This window comes from Phocoena sinus, chromosome 11 (genome assembly GCF_008692025.1).
Source record: "Phocoena sinus isolate mPhoSin1 chromosome 11, mPhoSin1.pri, whole genome shotgun sequence".
In the NCBI taxonomy this organism is placed as follows: domain Eukaryota; kingdom Metazoa; phylum Chordata; class Mammalia; order Artiodactyla; family Phocoenidae; genus Phocoena; species Phocoena sinus.
In genome coordinates, this window is record NC_045773.1 from 70,596,540 (window position 1) to 70,605,100 (window position 8,561).

Sequence of the window (8,561 nt, forward strand, 5' to 3'; positions counted from 1 at the left end):
AAGTTAACAAACTGTTAAATAAAATATGTTCTATTCTCCCAGGCTGACACATATACTTTCTAAAGATCTAGAAGGCCAGGTTGAAATTTAGAGTTCCCAGGCTTCTTGGAGTTCTGTTCAGGACAGTGCAGGGAGATTGGGCCTCTGCGCTCCCCCAGCCCCCGCCCCCAGCCAGCCTCCCCTCCCTTCCCATCATCAGCTTCACCTTCAGCTGGGAAGGGCTTTGGGAGCACCACTCGGCCACCCCAGTCCGCAGGCCCAAGCTCTGCATAATCCCCCATGCAGCCTGCAGCCCGGGCACCTTCACCCTGGAGGGTAGACCTGGGGAGGCAGCCTGCACAGACCCTGCACGTGAGAATTTAGGGGGCCTGGGTATCTGGAGAGTGATCTGGAAGGAGGGCGGTCCCGGTGGGCTCTATAGACTTCTTGCCCTGTGAGGAGGGCCCTAAGTGAGGGCGCCCTCATCCCAGTCTAAGGGCATGGGAGCTGATCAAGGATCACTCTTCATCCTTCATTTTCTATGCCTTTTTATCCAATCAGCCATCGCCTGAACATCCTGGCAACTTTCCATCCGGGCTCCTGTGGTCCAGGCCACTCCCATCTGTCACCAGGTCAGCCTCCTAACTGGCCTCCCAGCCCCCAGTCCTGCCCCTCCCCGCCCTCCATATTCAGAGTGACCTTTGTCCAGCACAAATTGGATGGGGAAGTGGTCAGATTTGACACCCTTGGTGGCTTCCTGCCGCCCGCTGAAGGAAGCCCAAACTTTTCAACTAGGCTCTCACCCTTGGTATCCAGCTCTTCATCCTCTCCAGCTCTCCAGCCCCAGGCTACACCACTCCCTGACTCTAAATGCTCTGGCCTGTCTACCTGCTCCCAGCTCCTCACAATGTGTGAAGCTAGCACCTCAGCACATCCTGTCCCCTCTAGCCTATCTCCCATCTCTTGTCTGGACCAATTCCTCCTCATTTAAGATTCAGCTCTGTGATCAAACCTCTAGCGATCCTTGACTTGTGCTCTCATAACAGAGTGTCTACACTGTATTATAATGATCTCTAATCTGACTACTTCCCAATACCCCAACCATCACCAGCTCTTGTTGGACTATCGCGGTAGCCTCCTAACTAGTCTCCCTACTCCTTCTACTGCCTCCACTCCAGGCTGCTCTCCATCAGCAGCCAAAGTGAGCCTTTTAAAACATATATTTGGGCTTCCCTGGTGGCGCAGTGGTTGAGAGTCTGCCTGCCGATGCAGGGGGACACGGGTTCGTGCCCCGGTCCGGGAAGATCCCACATGCCGCGGAGCGGCTGGGCCCGTGAGCCATGGCCGCTAAGCCTGCACGTCCAGAGCCTGTGCTCCACAACGGGAGAGGCCACAACAGTGAGAGGCCCGCGTACAGCAAAAAAAACCCCATATACTTGCTCATATCACTCCCTGCTCAATATCCCCAATGGTCCCATCTCATTCTAGAATCCAAAGTCCTTGCTGAATCTACAGCCCCTGTCGTGATCCGGCCCCTGTTCCCTCTGATTCATCTCATCTCTTTCCCTCACTCATTCTTTTTTTTTTTTTTTTTTAATTTTTATTGGAGTATAGTTGATTTACAATGTTGTGTTCGTTTCAGGTGTACACCAAAGTGAATCAGTTACACATATACATACATCCACTCTTTTTTTACATTCTTTCCCATTTAGGCTATTACAGAGTATTGAGTAGAGTTCCCTGTGCCATACAGTAGGGCCTTATTTGCTATCTATTTTATATATAGTATGTGTGTATGTCAATCCCAATCTCCCAGTTTATCTCTCCCTGCCATCCCTCACTCATTCTTCTCCAGTTACACTGGCCTCTTTCTCCTCCTGGAACACACGGACAGCAGCCCTGCCTCAGGAACTTTGCACAAGCTGCTCCCTCCCTCCACTCAGGTCTCTGCTCAAATGGCCCCACCTCCAAGATCCTTCTCTTCCCCGTTTTGTTTCCCTTCACTCACGAATCTCCATCCGGCAGTTTACATATCTCATTGCTTACTCGTTGCTGCTTGTTTCTTCTTCTACCATATAAGCTCTGTGAGAATGGGAACTTTATCTGTTTTGTTTGTGTCCCTAGAGTCTAGGGCAGCATCTGGCACATAGTAGGACCTCAACAAAATTTTGGCAAAGAAATTCATCTGTTCATATTTCTATGTTCTACCTAGAATGTGTCATCCTGAAAGCAGGGCCCATGACTTATTTGTCCCAGTGTCCCCACAGCTGAGCCTGATGATGGGCATGTAAATAGATGTCTCCATTGGATGGTGGAGGAGTGCAGGGCAAGAGCACAGCATGTGAAAAGGCACAGGGGTGGGATGGCATTAAGGTGATGTGGGCCAAATTATGGGGGCACAAAGGCTGCAGGGAATATTTGACCCTATCTGATATGGAGCATTGTGGGATCTTGAGCCAGAGAGAAGAATTTTGTATAAAAACCAGAATCTGGGGGAAGAGTAATCAGAAAAGCGTGGAGAGGTGGAACTGACTTAGAGGTTGCAAAAGCCCCTCATGCCCCTATAGCAGAAGATCCCAGAGGAACAGCATCAGCTTTGAGTCAGATACCCCCAGAGTTGTTGTCTGACCCTTCTGGGCCTCCTTACCTCGGGTTAGTCTGAACTCTGAAAATTGGTCATAAACACACCTGCCCTGACCACCCCTGAGGATGCTGGGATTTGCATGAGGATGTGTGTGAGAGAAGGGTAAGATGTGAGGAGTTCCCTGGAGGCAAGGGCTGGGGAAAGGACAGGGAAATTTCAGTTGTTCTGCTACCTGGGGACAATCGAAGGTCCCTTTTTGGCCTCACCCCTGCTGCAGACCTTGGTCACCAAGAAAGGCCTGGGAAACAAGGCGACAGAGTGTCTCGGGTCTCCCCTCCCCCCTGCCCACTCCCCAGGCTTTACTCTGGGTCAGTTGGAGCCTGAAGTGGCTTTTAAGCAATTAGACTGAGTGCTGGGCACTTGCAAATCTAATTGTTTCAAAAGCCCTTGAAGGGTTTGAGTCTGGGCTCTTAAAATGCCAGAGAAGAGGGAAACCAGTGATGGCAGGAGGTGTAGGGGCCCTGGCTTCTCTTCCCCTACCCGGTTTTCTGCTCCCCATCTTCTGGGGGGTGGGGAAGGGTCCAGTTCAGGACAGTAAGGACCCTCCCCACAAGCTCTAAAGGCTGTCCCTCCCCCACCCTAATTCAGTTCTCCATGTAACCGTCTAATCAAACTCAAGGCCTTCCCCAGCTGAGTTGATGAGAACTAGGGCTGTCCAGTAGGCAGACCCTCCCACAACCATGGGCAAAGCATCTCACCTTCACCCCAGAAAACATGTCAACAGCTTCAGTGTGACTGCACACCTACTCACGGGCTGGATGCTTGAAATGAAAAAGATGCCCTGACCTCAGAGAGCTCAACGGTCTGGTGAAGGAGAAAAGACCTGCTTCATGAGCAGAAATGCAAGGGAAGTTGACCCTAAGAGAGGTGCAAAAGCAGCCAGCTCCGGGAACACCGATGGGGTTGGGCGTGGAGCCAGAACTGCATGAGAGAATTGGGGGCTGCCCCGTGAGGAGGTGGCCTTTGAGCTGAGGCTGACGGCAGGTAGGATTTTGCAGGCCAAGTTGGAAAGGAAAACACATCATGATTTAGGGAATGAACGTGAACCCAAAGCAGACCATGGAGGTGGAGGACCCTAATTAGGGACCACCATCTTCCCCGTCATGCTCTGACTCAGTTTACTTGTCTGTAACATGGATCACTGAACTAGCTCAGTGGATTCTATTGGGTTGGCCAAAAAGTTCAGATGAGTTTTTCCATAACATCTTATGGAAAAACCCCGAATTAATTTTTGGCCAACCCAATATATGTGTACTTCAAGCTTTGGGATTCCATCGGGGAGCTTTGGACCACTGAAAAGGTAATTGGGGAAACAGAGTATGTAGGATCCAGCTTCCCACTTCAACTAGAGCTACAACTCCTAGTTGTTTTATATTTGGGGTTTCAGCGTAAATTAAGTTTATTAAAAGGCTGTACTACTTTTAAGCCACTCTAGCTTCTATAAACTAGACTAGAGGATTCTTTGGGTCCCTTCCAGCTCTGAGCTCAGAGTCTTCTCCTAATAGCTCACAGTCAGCTCTTTCTCTCCTGAGGACAGAGAGAGAAAAACGAATCCAGAGCCCTGATTGGCAGTGGCCCCCTTTGGAAATTCCATCCAGGGTCTGATGTCCTGGATGGGCTCCTGCCCAACAGCCCTAAGAAACTCAGTGCAACGACGAAACTAAATAGACTGATTGGTTGATACCTGGAAATGTCCTATTAAAGCACCATCCTTTTTCATTTTAATTGAAGAACAGTTGATTTACAATGTTTTGTTAGTTTCAGGTATACAGCAAAGTGATTCATTTATATAGATAGATAGAGATAGAGATATATGTTCTTTTTCAGACTCTTTTCCCTTACAGGTTATTACAAAATATTGAGTATAATTCCCTGTGCTGTAGGTCCTTGTTGGTTATCTATTTTTTATATAGTAATGTGTATATGTTAATCCCAAACCCCTAATTTACCCCTCCCCCTCTTTCCTGTTTGGTAACTATGAGTTTGTTTTCTATGTCTATGAGTCTATTTCTATTTTGTAAATAAGTTCATTTGCATCTTTTTTTTTTTTTTTTTTTTAGTTTCCACATACAAGCAATATCATATGATATTTCTCTGTCTGGCTTACTTCACTTAGTATGATAATCTCTAGTTCCATCCACGTTGCTGCAAATGGCATTATTTCATTCCTTTTTATGGCTGAGTAATATTCCATTATATATATATATATATATATATATATATATATATATATATATATCACATCTTCTTTATCTATTCATCTGTCAATGAACATTAAGTTTGCTTCCATGTCTTGGCTATTGTAAATAGTGCTGCAGTGAACGTTGGGGTAAAGCACCACCTTCTTTATTTAAAGCAAAGTCCCTGAAACTTTTTTTCGTGAGAGTGAATTACCTTTTCTTTCCCTGTATTGTGAAAAAGAGAGCTTGGGTTGCTGCCAATATACCTAGATGTTGTATAAGAGGGTAGGGGTGTCATTACTGGCAAAGCCCAAACTTGGACAGTAGCCCACCAAACAGCTCAGAGATGGCCCAGATAAGGCTTTCAGATGGGATGGAGGGTCCCCAGGAATGTCCAAGGAAATTGTTGAGTAAATCAGAGAATGAATGGACAAAGAGGCCGTTGCCCAAATGCACTTCTCTCTCGAAAGGGTGGCTTTGGAAGCTGCTCTCGATCATGTTTACCTTGTTGTGAATGACGTATCTTAGAGCAAGAATTGCTAGGTGGGGAGGGAAGGTTTTAGAGACTGGGTGTCCCAATATAAAAAAATAATACAAAAAGAAAGGTGATGAGTGCAAGACAATCACATAACTTTGTCCTAGCTTGGACTACCCCCTACCTCCTCATCTTACCTCACCCCACCTCTAACCTCCCCATCACATTCTCCCCCTTTCTTCCCTGGAAGCCCAGCCCAGGACAAGTCTCAGGTGCTGAAAAGTACTTTCAGGGTGCTGGGAAAGGCTTTTGGCTCAGAGCAGGCGGAGGAGGGAAGGGGTGTCAGTCTGTGTCATCCTGAGGGGTGTGGCCTGTCAAGTGTAAACACGGAGGAGGGGCAGTGGCTTCCGGCCTGAGCGCAGGCCCGGGAAGGAGTGGAAATTCCTACCTGCGTTCCCGTCCCCACCTGCCGCAATAGCCCCTTCACTTCACAAACAAAGCACAGACGGAAGTCAGCCGAGTCTTCGCAATGACATCCGCCCTTGCCCAGGGCCTCTGCCCTGGCCCACTTCCCTGGCCCCATTCTCCTCTTAGGAGCAACTTCTATCTACAAAAGCCCAGGTAGGTTTAAAAACAAAAACAAAAACAAGAAAACCTCCCATGGGTCTTTCACATTTACAGGCTGAGAAGTCAGGTGTGTAACTTACAAGGCCACTCAGTCTTTCTTCTTCGGTGGACAAAATAAATGTGAAGACAGCTTGAAAAGTATAAAGCACCCTTCAAGGGTCAGGAATAAATATTAGGCCATTTAATTGTGGATTCAAATCCACAGTTTGAATATGGTCTTAGGCAAGTTAGTAAATTCCTGGTGCCTCTGTTTTCTCATCAGAGGTGCTCACAAGATGTGTCTCAAAGCTTTGGGAAGTAGAGTAATGAGAAAATGTATGCAACCCACCCAGCCCGTGCCCACAGGTGGTAGAGATTCGTTCTCTATTTCTATACTTTCTCAAACCTAAGATTGTAAGATGCACCATTCCTTTATGTTCCACTAAAAAATATTGCTGTCAATGGATTGTGAGACACATCTCGGACGTCAAAGATGTGTGTACCTTAGAAGTGATGAAATGCTATGCTACTGGGAAGACGAGGAGGGGGCAAGGAGTACGTCCATCTCTATAACAGTAGCTCTCTGCTCGGGATATATTTTAGAATATGTTGCCCAGACTGCACCCCTATTAAACCAAAACCTCTGGGGTGTGGCTCAGTAATCTCTCTGTGCCTTGGTTTCCCCATCAGCAAAACTAGGATAATTACAGAATCTACTTCTAGGCCTGCTGTAGTTAATGAGTTAGTTCAGCTAAGCGATTTAGAACAGCGCCAGGCCGACAGAAATGCTGAGGTAGAGGTTAACGATTACTCAACTCTGTAAGCCCAGGTCCCAGCACACACTAGGTGCTTCCTAAATGTTGGTCGAATACAAGATTAAATATTGTCATGTGACGGCTGCCCTGCGTCCCTGCCCTCACCCCCTCCAACTAGGGGAGGCCCACTCGGGCCTCTGTCCGGGGCTGGGGGCCCCAGAAGAGGCTCACCTGCCCAAGGGCCTTCCGTCCAAAGTTCAAGGGAGCCCCACCCTGCCGGGCGCCGCACCCTGCCCCCTCGGGCTGCAGTGTGATGGGTGCTGTGGTACTAGATCTGCCACGGCCTCCTGGAGTCAAAGACAAGAACCAAACTTCTCCCTCAGTCTCCACCCCTCCCCTTTCCTGCTTTTCCTATTTTCTTTTCCATAAAGATTAGTCTGTGTTGCTCGTCTATCAAGGCCTGGAGGATAAACACGTGGTCCGGAGGATAAACCACGTGCCTCCACCCCAGTAGCATAAACCCAGAGCTTTTAAGCAAGGAATGGTTTTCAGTAAATCTCTCCTATCAGCAGAAACCTCTGAAAGAGTTTGTTTAAAGGCCAGGGAGATAAACAGCAAGGAGAAGTGTTTGTTTAAGATGTATGTTCTGTGTGGCCACTCTGGGGCCCGGATTCACATCCCAGGGAGAGGAGCCACTCAGAGACCAGAATGGGGGCCTCCCAGGGGCGCCCAGGGCCCCTGGGTGTGGACTCCAGGCCAGGCAGAGACCGGTCCTCAGGGGAGGGAATCCAGTCAGACTGCACCTGCAGGCCCCTCCCCGGCTGGGGCTTGGGAGAGGTGCTGAAAGGAGCCGCAGGAAGAGGAAGGAGGGAAGGGGGACCCAGAAGGACCCGCTGGTGGGCGTGCAGGCAGAAATCCCCCAGGAAACCAGCTGCTCTCCCCGCTGCCCACCAGGCCTGACTTAGCCCCATACTCAGCAGTCCCAAATGAATGAGGGCTTGGATCTAGGTACCACCAGCTCTGTGACCTTGGACAAGCCACGTAACCCATAATTAGAGCCCTAGTTCCTCTTTGTTGTAAAACTAACACGCCTGGGTTTTAAGTATTCCTCCCACCCATTTGACAAATACGCATCAGGCACCTGCTTTTTACCAGGCAGGGTTCTAAGTGCTTGGGACACAACAGTAAACAAAATAAACAAAGTTGCTGCCCTTTTGGAGGTGAAAGTGGAGGAAAATAGGCAACGAGCCTAATAATGAACAAGTTATATACTATGTGAAAAGGCGATAGGAACTGTGGGAAGAGACGGAGCGGGTGTTAAAAGGCGATAGGAACTGCGGGAAGAGACGGAGCGGGGTACAAGGAACTGGGAAAGGATGGTTAGGGCTGGCATCACTGAGAAGGTGGTCTTGAAGGAGACACAGATCTCAGAGGGGAGAGGGGTCCAGGTAGAACCCTCAGCCAGGGAGAATGCCTGGGTAATTGAGTGAAATGCCCTACTTTAGAACATTACAAGCTCTGGAGTGTGGTCCTGTGGTCGTAAATAATTGCTGGTGCTGTCATTAAAGCAGTTACTGAGGGCAGGGGAGCTTTCAGGGAGGAAGCAGGACTCGAGATGGATTTCCCCTGGAATTCCTTCTCCCTGCCAAGGAGAGAGGAGAGAAGGCATTCCTGGAGCAAAGCATCTTGGAGGTGGGGAGACAGGCAGAGCAATGACAGAGTTTAGGGTGCTTGCTGGGCCTGGGGGCAAAGGCAGCTGGATGCTCAAAGAAAGCCTCACCAGGATCAGGAGTCTGGGTTCCCATCATGGCTCTGCCCCTCTGCCACTGGGTCATCTGGGGCGAGTGACTTGCAGCTTCCTGGGTCTTTTTTTTCTACAGTAAAATGGGAATAACATACCCTCTCCTCACTAGACAGGATGA